This window comes from Ricinus communis, chromosome 3 (assembly GCF_019578655.1).
Source record: "Ricinus communis isolate WT05 ecotype wild-type chromosome 3, ASM1957865v1, whole genome shotgun sequence".
In the NCBI taxonomy this organism is placed as follows: domain Eukaryota; kingdom Viridiplantae; phylum Streptophyta; class Magnoliopsida; order Malpighiales; family Euphorbiaceae; genus Ricinus; species Ricinus communis.
In genome coordinates, this window is record NC_063258.1 from 31,699,721 (window position 1) to 31,713,786 (window position 14,066).

General features: G+C 29.7%; 1 long non-coding RNA gene across 1 annotated transcript; it reads right to left on the reverse strand.

Annotated features, from left to right (window-relative positions):
- Positions 1-11,211: 11,211 nt before the first annotated feature.
- On the reverse strand, positions 11,212-12,174 carry LOC125369477. The gene is made up of 2 exons (XR_007215177.1): positions 11,759-12,174; positions 11,212-11,672 (listed from the first exon to the last, which is right to left on the reverse strand). It is a non-coding gene; the product is annotated as an uncharacterized LOC125369477 (long non-coding RNA).
- Between the last annotated feature and the right edge of the window lie 1,892 nt (positions 12,175-14,066).

Here is a 14,066-nt window from a genome sequence, read left to right on the forward strand (position 1 = left end):
TCTCAGTTGTCTTGTTTTAATATAAAATAAAAACATATACAACATTATACATAGGTTTAATTACTAAAAAAATTCTCAACTTTATATTTTTTATGGGTTACTGGTTTCTATGGTACTTCGTATCGTAGTAGAAAAAAAGATAGTTGGACTCTCCTCAAAACTTTTTTTCCATTATCCATGTTGCCTTGGATCTGTATGGGGGATTTCAATGATATTTTGGATCACAGTGATAAGCGGGGAGGAGCAAATCAACCGAGATGGTTTATTGAGGGGTTTAGAGATGCTATCTCTTTGTCGGATTTATTGGAGATGAGTTAAAATTCAGGATGACTACTGCCGATTTGAATCTCCCCCTCAAATACCAAGTTCTTCCATCGCATGGCCTCTTCAAGGAGAAAGAGGAATGGTATTTCGAAATTGAAGAATGATAATGGGAAATGGGTCAATTGGGGAGCAGGTTTAGAGGATATGATCACTAGTTATTTTTAGAAAATCTTTACTTCATCCATAACCGAAATAGATTTGGGGAACATGGAGTTGGACAAAAAGGTAACCACCCAACAGAATGATGAATTGATGGCGGATGTATTTGAAAATGAAGTTAAAGTTGTTGTGTTCTCACAACACCTAGATAAATCGCTTGGCATAGATGGAATGACTCCTGCTCTTTTCCAGCACTATTGGGATATTGTAAAAAAATGAGGTGGTCGCTGAGGTAAGGAGGTGTTTTGCTCTGTGTTCTTTCCTTCCAATATGATGAATATTATTATCGCACTAATCCCAAAAAAGAATGTGTCGATGTATGTTAGTGATTTGAGGCCAATCTCTTTGTGTAGTGTGTTTTATAAAATTGTGGCTAAGGTTTTATCCAACAGAATTAAAAAATATCTTGCCTGGTTTGATATCAGAGAATTAAAGCGCTTTTGTTCATAAGAGACTCATTACTGATAACATAATGTTATCCTTTGAAGTGATGCATTATCTGAGTAGAAAATGACAGGGGAAGGAAGGGTATGATCCGCTAAAGCTCGATATGAGCAAAGCATATGACCGGGTTGAATGGAGGTCTCTGGAGGAAATTTTGTTAAGATTGGGTTTTGCTAACAAAGCTGTTCAGATGATTATGACCTGTATGACTAGTGTGAGGTATTTTATCATGCATGGAAATGAGAAGTTAAGTCATATTTACCCCTCTAGGGGCTTAAGGCAAGGATACCCACTTTCGCCTTATTGTTTCATTCTGTGTGTGGATTGGTTGAGTAATATGCTTAATGCAAAAGCGGCTCAAGGGGTGATTAATGGTGTTCAGGTTTGCAGAAGGGCTCCGGCCATAACTCATCTTTTCTTTACAGATGACAAGTTCCTCTTCTTCAAGGCAAATATTGATGAGCTTGGCCATATAAAAGCAGTACTCAATCATTATGGACATTTGTCTAGTCAAATGGTGAACTTTGTGAAGTCTGCTGTATTTTTTAGCCCAAACGTCAAAGCTGAATGTAAAAGCTTACTGTTGGCTAACTTGGGTGTTGCTGAAATGGGAATCGAAGGGCAGTATCTAGGCTTACCATATCTGATTGGGAGGAACAAGCAGATGCTCTTTAATAAAATAAAAGATAAGGTTTGGCGGCGTATCCAACAATAAATTCCACAATACTGGTACAATGTTTTCCTTATTCATATAACTATTTGTAGGGACATTGAAACAATGCTGTACTCAATCTTGGTCTACGTGGGACAGTTTATGTAGACCAAAAGAATATGGTGGCATGGGATTTCGAAAAATCCTGTGAGTTTAACAAAGCTATGCTAATGAAACAAGCATGGAGGCTGGTGGAGAACCCTGATTCGCTAGTTGGCAAACTTTATAAGGCTAGATATTACCCAACTGGGGACTTTCTATCCTCATCGTTAGGAACAAATCCAAGCTACATATGGGCTAGCTTATAACAAGTGCGGGACCTTATCCGTAAAGGTGTGCGATGGAAAATTGGGAAGGGGACGGAGGTTAGTATTGGCCTTCACGAGTGGCTACCTGATGCATCGAATGGCTTTATAGAAACAAACCTGCCAGATGAGTTAAGGCTGCAACCTGTCTGTAATCTTCTTAAGCCAGGAACATGTGATTGGGATCATGAGATTTTGAATGATTTATTCTCTGAAAGAGATAAAAACCTTATTAATAATATTGTTCTTAGTCCTACAACTGGTACAGATCAGTTGTTCTAGTTTAGAGATCCCAAAGGTAAATTTTCTGTTAAGGATGCATACCGCATCCAACAATCCGGTTTCTCTGTGTTGTACCCTTCTGATGTTGCTGTTTGGAGAAGATTATGGAAGTTGAATATTGCGGCTAAATGTAAAGTGTTTATGTGGAGAGCTTTAACAAATCGGCTGCCAGTCCGAACGAATTTGGTGATGAGAAAAGTAACTGAGGATAGTAACTGCCCTTGCTGTGTATCTGAGCCTGAAACCATTATGCACATTTTAATTTTGTGTGATGTAGCAACTCAGAGCTGGAAATATGTCAATTTGTATCAAGTCTTAAGTCAAGCTCCAAATTGTTTGAAGGTGCCCGATTAGTTTTTTAGCGTTTCGATGATAGTATAGTGGCATTCTTTGTGGTACTCTGTTGGAATTTATGGACTAACAGGAATGATGTTGTGTGGAACGAGAAGAAACTGAGTTGGAGAGCAGTAGCATCCAGAGCTAGTTCTTTTCTTTTGCAATGGGGGAAGGCAAGAAAGTTGACGGACTATCAACAGTTAGGGAGGCATTTTGCAGGTAGAGACTGTTTATGGCAGAAGCCAGCAATAGGAAAATATAAGCTAAATGTTGACGCCAGCTCTAGTGCTGAAAGAGGAAAATCATGAGCAGGCTTTGTTTTAAGGGACAATGCGGGAATTTGGATAACATGTGTCTTAATCACTAGACCATATATTGCCAATCCGGATGTAGCAGAAGCATGGGCACTAAAATAGGCCCTGTCCTGGATTCATGCGAAAGGGATGGAAGAAGTCCAAATTGAAACTGATTACCTTCGAAACATTGATCTGCTAGAGGAAGAGTTGCATCTGAATTCATATTTGCTTTGTTTGCTGAATGATTGTCAGGATTTGCTTAGAGTTTTAAATAGATGTAATCTTGTTTTTGTTTATCGATCAGTGAATACGGTCGCCCATATGATTTCAAAGGCAGCGTGTTATGTGCCTATTCGATTAGAAAGCTCTACAGCATTTGAGTTTGTAACAGAAGCACTTTTAAATGATTTAATGAATTAAGATTTTACGAGGTCAAAAAAAAATTATATTTTTTATCAAATCTAGTATATAGTTCTTAAATTTTTTAATTTCAGCATCATACTTTAACATTGATTTTAATTTTAACTTGCAGTAAAATTATTCACCAAATTTATTAACTTTGAATGAATTTTGACAGCATCAAGAAAAAGTTAATTCAATATTAGAGTTATTGACTCATTCCATTAGTAAAATATTATCGCTTAAAACATAAAATTGTTTCTTTTTCTTAATTTTGAAATTTTATTTTAATCTTATGTATTTAAATGATAATATTTTTTATTGTTGCTAGAGTTTATGTCACATGAATAAATTTGATCGATAATTTCACTATAGAAACTAAAATTAAAATTAATATCAAAGTATATGGCACTAAAATTCTTCTTTTTTCAATTGTAACAAAAATATTTTGAAATGAACTTACTTATTTCCTTCTAAATTACTAATTTCCAAGGCTGCCGATTGCGAGATCATAATCACTGAATTATAGATGATGATGTTATATCAAATAGCTAATTAATATTTTTAGATACAAACACATTAAAAAATATATAAAAAAATGTGGGTGACCAGAAAACAAAAGGCAGAAACTAATATCAGAGGCACTTATTATTTATGATATTTGAGGAAAAACCTAAATCACATTTAAATTGGTGAAAATTATACATAAATGATGTGCAATGAATTATGGATCACCAATTGCATAGAAATTGAATCTTTAAATTCATCCATTTCTGTGCTCATCTCATCTGTAGACATGTTTTTGTCATGAGGGGTCTATTTATAGTGTAAATCTTGTTTCTTACCTATCAAAGAGAAGGCAACATCAAAAACTCCATTCCGATTCTTTTTTCTTTTAGAGGTTCGTTTGTTTCGTCCCCAATAAAATAGGGTGGAAATGAAAATTGAATTTTTCATATTGAATCAAATTATATATAAAATATAAAACTTCTATTTTCATTCCATTTCCAATCTTGAACTAAAATGCTTCTTTAGGGCTTGTTTATTTGTATCCTTTTTTATTTTCTAATTTTTAAAGAAATAATTTTTTTTTCATTTTCATAATGAAACATATGTTTATTTTACATAAAAAAATTTATTTTCTATTTAGATAATATTTTAAATACCAAGAATAGACTTGAAATAATTAAAGTAAAAAATTTATTATTTTTATTTAAAAACAAGTAACTTCTTATATAAAGAAAAAATAAAAAATATGTTAAACTTGTTTTTAAATATTTTTTTAAATTTAGTTATAATTTTGAAAATATAAAAAGCTGTTTTTTATTTTTATTTTAAAAAAATAGCACATATCAATCTAAAAATTTTACTTTTATTTTGATTTAAATTTTCTTTTTTTTAAATATTGACATAATTTTATATGATAAAGGACGCAGGTTTTCCTTCTTCTCGTACTGATAAATAAAAGTTGAATGGAGAAAGAATTGGGCTTAATATATCCTGAAACTTCAAGCCCAGGCCATACCATATTTTATATTTCTCTGGACAATAATTTATGTAAATATAAATTAACTAAATAACTATGATATTGCCTATAAATAAAAACAATATAACTAATTAGATAATACACAAATTACCTACCAATTAAATAAAGTGAAGGCCACACCACCAGTTGTCTCCTTTTTTAATGAGAGTAACGTGAATGGCCATGGATCTAAAATGTCCTCATCATCCACCCTTCATTATCAAGAGCATGTGAATGAAGATTATGACGAATTTAAACCTTCATTATGATACAGTATTATGTATCTATTTATACTAATCAAGAGGCAGACATCTAAATAATTATAATTACTACTGTTATACGTAAATTAAAGGGTTCTTTGTTTTCTGTTTGTTTCTTTGTTTCTTTCTCAATCCCGCAGTTAAAGCAAGAGAATGTAGTTGCAAAAGCACAAGGAGCTGTAGTACAAATTAAATCAGTACAGCAATAGGTAGGCTAACTTTCAAAGAAAACCTTGTTTGCGTGGTGAAGCAGGAAGCTGTATTTACAAGATTGACATATTGATTAATTTTGTGTCACATAATGTAGCCGAATATACAGATAGATATATTAGTTGCCGAATATGCAGATTTCATTTAGTAGCAAAGATGAACACCACAATAATTCTGTTCTCTTTATTATTAATAATAATAATTATCCTATATGCTTCTTTGCACCTCACATATGAAAAGGAAATTGCTATGTTAAATCACTCCTTACAGTACCCTATATTCGACTTATGTTTCTTATATGTCTACACATAACATTAGTCATTCCGAAGCTTTTCGAAGATCATTAATTTGACTATCGTACTTTGATGTGGACTAGTTAGAATTTTAAACTATTAGTAAGTAAATAAATAAATATACAATAAAGATTACCAGTAGGTGAATTTGATGTTCCAATATTATTAATATTGTCATATGCTAACTCAAAAGTAATTTTATTAATCAGAACGCATATGCAATAGTATCAATAATGTAAAATGTATTATTTAAATTCGATCAATTTGAGATTAGGTTAAATGGGTTAAGTTTTCAAATGCAATATTTATATGCTGATACGAGTTGGTAGATGTGGATGAATGTTATTATCAACAATTAATGCCTCGAGTCTAGCTACAATTTAAGGCCTCCTCTAGCTCTTATCCTGTGCAATTACTTAATTAATAGAAATGGTCATCTATAGCATATCAGATAAGATTTTGCTTGGATATGCAAACAAATTGCAAAGACGTGCATTCAGTATATATTAACTTACGTCTCATGGTTTATAAATGGATGCAGTTAGATTGACCCATCAATTTCTTTATGGCAAAATGAACTAGCATGTTGAAATAATTATTTTAATTTTTGAATTTATTATTGAGTTAAATACTTTTAATTAACTCTAAACTATTCTACTAAGCTATAGGTCAATTCTCATCTCTATAACTTTTGCCTTGAGTAATCACATAAGATTTGCAAACTAAAAATCATATACATGCCTACTCACTAATAATAATGTTCCCAAACGAAGCAAAGGTATTATTCAGGAAAAAAAAAAAAAGAAAGCGAAGGCACCATTTATATAAATCAGGTTGGATAGAAGTCATTTTCAGCTAATTTCGTCAAGATAATATTACTGTTATAGCTTTATTCAACTCCCTATTTATATATACTAAATGTGCTACCTAGTTTAAGACTAGGCCAACTTGTGATTGTACTTATACAAGAAACTCTCTCATTATCAAAAGGAAAACTCTAGCTACATTACATATATTTAATTACCAACAATTACAAGAATATAATTCCATTTGTATTTGTTCTATTCTATATATAATTCATTAGTTAATTATCAGAGAAAAAAAAAATCTGATTTGGCTCGGATTTGACGATATGTATAGTTGAATGACTTACGTTACAAAAAAATAGCAATTTAGAGACCATCTTTAACTACCACTCCAAAGTAATCGCTATTTAGCTACCACATAGAGATCACTTTGTTTCCACTTAAAAACTAAATTTATATTTTTTTTAAATTTGATATCACATTGCGACCATCTAACGACCACCAGATGTGGCTATAAGTGGTCGCTAACTTGTCGCTAACTTCCCGCTAAAAAATGGCAGGAATAATATCGACCATTTTAAAGAGTGTGGCCTCTAATCTGAGCACCAATTAATAGTGGAAAAAATAGCGACCATTTTAGAAACTATTATCGTGATATCTGAGTTACATATCATGGACAATAATGATGTAATAAGATTAATTAAATTGAAAATAATACTGATATAATAATTTCATAATAATAATAATATAGTAAATAATATAATTTAATAAGAATAATTAAATTAAATTATGATAATATTATTTAGATAATTATAATATTTTTTATATTGTATTTATTTTTATTTTATTATTCATTAAGTATAATTATTTATATAATTGATTTAGTTTTTTATTTATATTATTTGAATTTTATAATTATTTATGTGAAATGTTATATATAATAAATTAATAAATATAAATAATGAAATTAAAAATAATATATAAATAAATAACTATTTAATTTAAAATATTAATACATTTAAAGGAATAATGTAATTTAAATAATATCATTAATCATGTGATAGTCTGGCCTAAAGAAGCGGTCCGTTGGATTACATGAATGAATCGAATTGCACATCGAAACGAGGCGAGCAATAGTTGATAACATATATATAAAGTGTTGGAACTAATCACATGAGATATTATTTAATTATTTGGTTGTGGAATTATAGGAACTTTAAAATTAAACGTGTTTGGTTCCGGTCTCTAAATAGCTACCACTTCTCACTCAGACAGCTGGTGATCTCTAAATAACAGTTTTTTATAATATTATATGTTACTTTTTAATATATATGATATATTAATTAATTAATTAATTAATTAATCACGTCTATTATAAAAGTTAAAAGAGAAATGATTACATAATTTATTTGGGTGATAGAAAATTAATTTTGTAATGAACATGAGATAATAATAAATCATTTAGATTGGGTGTCTGTTTCCGTGGTTGGAACCAATAATATCAGTATTATATAAACGATATATATTGTTATGTAACCAACGACCAACTAAACAGGATCCTTGCAGTGTGCACTAGGCTAAAAGTTCCATAACAACGTCGGCAAGCAAGAAAGAAAGAAAGAATTGGGAGGCTGAATTCAATTGCACCACGACAAGCAGGAAGGATAAGGGGACTTATGGGCATGTTTATGTACTTGTAGCAAAAAGCAATTATTTTCTTCTTTTTGTTTTGTTTATGGGTTTATCTTTTGTAGCTCAACAAACCCCAACCTAATCTTAACCTGTAAATTATTCAGGGTTTTATGGGCATATTATGTTAGAGAAAAGGACTTGTCTTTCGCCTTCTACGTGTATCTCATTAACAAGCCTTACAAGTTAGTTGTACGCTCCACGTTCTTTTATTTTTTCCAAAAAGAATTAATAAAATTAGGTAATTATTTGCAAGTGCAAAATTAAGTAATGTCGATTTTTTACAACTATTCATTACCTATTGTTATTGTTATTTTAATTATAGATGTTTCTTAATTCAAAATATTAGAGTTCTAAATTAAATATATGAGTTTGAAATTTAATAATTCTATTTTTATTTTTGCCTATTAAATTACAGTTTAAAAAGTAATTGATTCGATAAAATTGATTTAACAGTCAAAGAACAAAATTTTTGAATTGTTAAACTTTAAATTCATATTATTAAATATGAGAAATATAATAATAATAGCTGATCAGAATAAAATAACTAAATTTTTATCGATTAATATATTTTATTATTTCATTATAATTTTTAATTCTATATCTCGTTTTATCTAAAAAAATTTCCTAAGAAAAAAAGCCTGTTGACGTTTTCAAGAAAACAAAAGTAAACCTGAAATTAGGTTTGCTGAGGAAAGATGCTCACATGAAAAATCAGACTTAGTATTTCACGTATGCACATTTCCCTGATGATTATGCTTTTAGGAAAAGGAGCTGCACCAGTTCTTAAAGTTGTAAGGAAACTCTACATCCATGGAAAGGAGATGAAGGGGTGGGCAGCAAGGACTAGGTAAGAGACGGGAAAGGAAGCTAATAGTTTATGTATTTATTATGGATTAATGTTGAGAAAGAAGTTGCATCTAAGAACTGAATTCTATGTTATTCAACAAGATGGGATACACATAAGGCTTGTCGAGATTATCTCAAGGCAGGAATGAGAATGAGACTTGAGATGTGAGGGCGACCATCATCATGTCTTTCTCTTTAAAACTTTGCAGTCACCATATTCTATAAACAGTTTCCGCCATATGTGTATTTTCCTTCAAGATAATGGGACCACTAGATATTATGTTATGTTCTTTTAATGCATACATACACTATATAGGTCCGACCTCAGTCCAGTTGGATTTTGCCTGCCCAAATTAAATTTAACACAAAATCAATAAATCGGTTACTGAAAGTATGCACCTTTTACCTGTCTCTCCTTCTCTTTTTCTCTTTTTGTTGTGGTTTATCAAAAAAAAAAACAAAGACTTCGTGCCAAATTATTTTTAGATTATCGGTGATTTCTTTTTATTTTTTATTTTATTTTAATTAAATTTTAATAAATATATATTAATATATCTTTTAAAGAGTTTTATTGACTTTTATTATAAGGGTACGAAGTTTTCTTTTTATAAAGACTTTATTATTCTTTATTATAGTGTTGGTAAAAAGAAAAAAAGTTCATATAGTCGAAGTTATTGAAAAGATATTTGAAATATTTTTTTCGTAGAATTAATAATATATTGCTCTGTGAACACGATTAGTAATTATTAGAAATAAATTTTTTTATAAACTTTTTAATATTTAATATTTTTTATTATTTTAAAATATACTTGTTAATCTTTTTAATAAAATATTTATATTTTATTAAGAAAAACTATTCAGCTTTTTAAAACATTTTGCTGTTGCCTTTGGATAAAATTATTATGAGCCTAACTGGATGAAAGACACAAAGAAAGACTTTTTTTTGCGGGTTATTGAAATTCTAATCTATGGTTTAAAGTGTTAAAAATGGAATCAATAGTTTTTTAGTGACGTGTTTGATAATATTTTTGTTTAAAGAGGAACTGACAGCCATTTTCCATAATTACGTCCAAACTAAAAAATTAGCAAAGATCTGGATTAACAGTTTGCTCAAGTCCTAAGAATGATGGGTGCTATGAGTCATCTTTCATACTCTATATAAAAAGGAAGATGTATTTTAGGCTCCATAATGGAAGCCAGCTTTCACAGGGAATATGATTATTTTCCTTTATTTGGAGACAAATAAGAATAAAATATATATATATATATATTTAAAATTAATTTAAAGTATGTCGGATAAATTTTTCTAAAATTTTAAAAGTATTAATGGAGTAATATATTTAAAATTCTTGAATAGCTAGATTTTTTAGCTATAATTCTAGAATTTAATGCAATGGGAAACGTCTTTGGTAGGCTAGCTGTGTGGCTTAAATACAATGAACGTAGGGCTATGGCGAGATTACGACAGCACTCCCCCCATGCAAATTAATGAAAGTTGATTCCTTTTTATTTATTTATTTATTTCTTTCTTTCTTTCTTTTTCTGAAGGAAGAAACTTGATTCCTTTTGACTATTGATGCACATTTTATTAGTACTTGATATTGAACTAATTACATTTATGGTTCATTACGCATTCTTCTACTAATTCAGTATTTAATGAGCTCACATGCACATTTGTTACTATAGATTCAAATACATACGCGTATATGCTAAGTTTTATTCATCTTTTTAAAGGACCAGAATGCAAGTTTTCACGTGAGTTTATTCATCAAATTATATTACGGATGCTGAGCCTTATTAATGAAACAAACCAAAAATTAAAAGGAGAAAATCTATAATCTACAATAATTACAGAGGTTTTTAATATACTTTATAAAATTCTAAAAAATAGTCCTTTTTTATTCTGTCTTAAAAAAATATTAAGAATATTCTTCATTAATTACTATATAAAATCATAGTTTTATTATAAAAAGTTATAAACAAGTATTTTAGAAAACTATTGAACTAGTGATAGAAGTTAATGAGTTATTTTATAACTTTTTTTTTTAATTTTAAAATTACTTTTAAAACAAATAGGTAAAGATGTAAATTAATAATTTTTGTAAGTTTGATGAAGATAATTTATAAAATGTCTAAACAATACCAATTTAATTTCTTATGGTATTCATTTAAATTATTTTTTTTTATTAAAACCTTAAAATTGGATTTAATTAAATCAGATTTTATCAAGTAAAGATTGGTTAAATGGTGGGAGACGAATTGGCGTTGTCTAGAAATAATAAGAGAACTCGTAGATACTAGGAATTTACCAACATGGGAGGCTTTCAAAGAAAATTTTGAATTGCAACTTCTTTTTCACCTCTATGGTCAATTTGGATGGAGTGCAGTAACATAATTTTTAATAATACAGTAGCTAATTCTTCAAGGCTTGCTAATCTTATCATGTAAAAAGTTTCAGTTCTTCCCTTTCCTTATACAGGTTTGATATAGTATACTCTTTCCTTTGTGTTAAAAAGTGGCAATCAGCGAAAATATTTGTATGGAAGGTTGGCTTCCTCCATCTTGTCCATTTCTTAGAATTGGAAATGTTAAAGGTTCAGCATTTCAAAATTCAGGCTTGCAGGCAGAGGAGGGATGCTCTTTTCCTTTCCCGTTGTTTTGCCGAGCTCATGGCACCACTGATAACACTTGTTGATATGCGAGTCTTCTTCTCCTTGGCTCGATCCTGTAAGATAGTCCACAGTTAGAATGACAGCACTGGTAGGGAGACCGGTGCAATCACTCTGGCGTTCAAGTCAATAGAAGGTTAAGCGGAAAAAGGAAAATGAAGCGAAAGTCAAGATGTTTAGAGTTTTCTTAAGGCTTTTACCTTGTTATTTTGTTCTTTATATATGGAGGATAGATAGTATATCCTTCTCGCCGCCACTCCATTGGCTTATCTGATCCCATCGCGCCTTCTTATTAGCTCCCGCTCTGTCTACCTGACTTCCTATTGGCTGATGGCTGTGGGGCAGTTTCTGTAGTATCAATCTGACCCTTGTCCTTTCTGTCGCTTCCTGAGGAAGGATGAAGGGACAGGCTGACTAGCCCCTTTAAGAGTCTAAGATGTCAACAGCTTTTACTAAGAGTCCCGCTCCTGTCACCGCGTATTCCCTGGTGCGGGGGCTGTTAGGAGTCGAGTGCTCACGCTTAGTCTCCGTTGTGCTGCTCATCTGGTCTCTAGGGAGATCGAGGTGTTGGTCTGCAATGATGACCTGTCATCACTTATGAATTATTTATAATATATTTTTCCATATTCTATCGGTAAAAAAGAATTTAATAAAGTATAAATTATTGCTATTCCAAAGGCAGTTTAGATTACAGGCACGTACCAAGAGAGACCAATATGATGGATAATTCCATCGCAAAATCTGCAGTTCAAAGAGATATAATAATAAGTTGGCATGGTTATGAATCATTTCAATTGTGAGATTATCCTAAACAAAATTCCAAACTTATGAGATTTTCTTTTATGAGTTAACTATCCTTTGATTTAAATACTTTCTCTCATTGTTTCTCCCTTTTCTTTTCTTTCTCTCTTTTTTCTTTTAACTCTAAATCATTTACTAGATGATTTATTACGTGTCACATCAAATAATAAAAAAATTATTCAGAAATAAATTTTATTAAAAATTCATTTATCCTGAGTTTACAGTTTTTTTTTTTTTCTCTTCACTATTGTAAGTGTGTGAGATGAACTAGTTGGATGCCCCCCTAGTAATTTGGTGAAGGCGGGTTGCTCCTAGAATAAGCTATAAGTTAGTTAATAATTTTTCATAAATTCTCAGATAAATTATATCTATCATATTATTTATAAAATTAAATATATTTTAATATATCTGAGTTTTGTATTATATTATTAAATTCTTCTATTTTTAGTAATTAATTTTAAAATATTTTATTTAATAAAATTAACTATTAAATTTTTTTATCAGTTTCCGTTAGTCAATTGTTATTTTTATTTAAATTACCTGCTCTATCCTTACAAATATAGATATTTTAATATCCCTAAATTTTATCAAATTATACTAATATGTCCATATGTTTTCATAATTAATTTCAACATATTTCTAAAACATATTAAGATAATTAGCCTAAATTTATAATTTTAACACTTTTAAATAAGAATTAAACTTCATCGGACTAATACTTTTGTATTTAAAATTTAGGTTCATCAATATTTCAAAATTAAGGTTATAAATTATTAGAGAAATTTAAAGAAATCAAGATTTATATTAAAATAATTTAATTAAAAAATATCTTAAAAAATTTAAAGAAACTAAGATTTATATTAAGATACTTTAACTAACGAAAATATATAAAATTATATTTTTATAATTAATCAAGTTATGATGCAAGTTTTAGTTGCTTCCCATTGACGGATCATCGTCTTTTTCAACTCTTTCCGATTTTCTATAGTAGGAACGGCTAACAGTTCATACTTACGTGCATCATTAAACAATGGGATATTAAAATAATTAAAAAATACATAATGATCTACTAGTATAATTTGACATATTTCAAAAATATTAAAATAATTAACCCTATTTATAGAAAAGTTGTAAGATTAATTAGTTTTAAATATTTTTTACTATATATCTATGTAACAAAATTTAATTAGTTTACATTATTATTTGACATGTCTACATCTACATATGTTGCATGTCTGAAAGTTAAGTAGACTCGATCTACCACATGATTCACAGAGAATTAAATTAAATTTTAATATATAACATTATTTATTAAGTATGTATTTATATTGGCTGATTTATTTATTACTATTCGTCATTTATAATTAAAAAAATTAATCCATACAGAAATAATAACTAATAAATAAGTTCATATATTATTATATAATTGATTTTTTTATGAATAATAAATAGTTAAAAGATCTCTCCAAAAATTTAATACGCTTCTTGCCAAGTATTTTCCAATTTGTAGCCTTTTTTGCCATGGTGTCTATAAATTAGAGAGATCGTTAAAAAGCAAACGCCTGCCGAAGCAAGGAGCTACCCTAGGAACAGGGAATTTCCAAAGCCTGCTCTCAATTCTAGTAGCTAGTTAGATATCTTAGTGTGCGAGGATTTTGGGATTCTGCCATTTTCTTCACTCGAACAATTTTCTTGAGCTATCTTCCA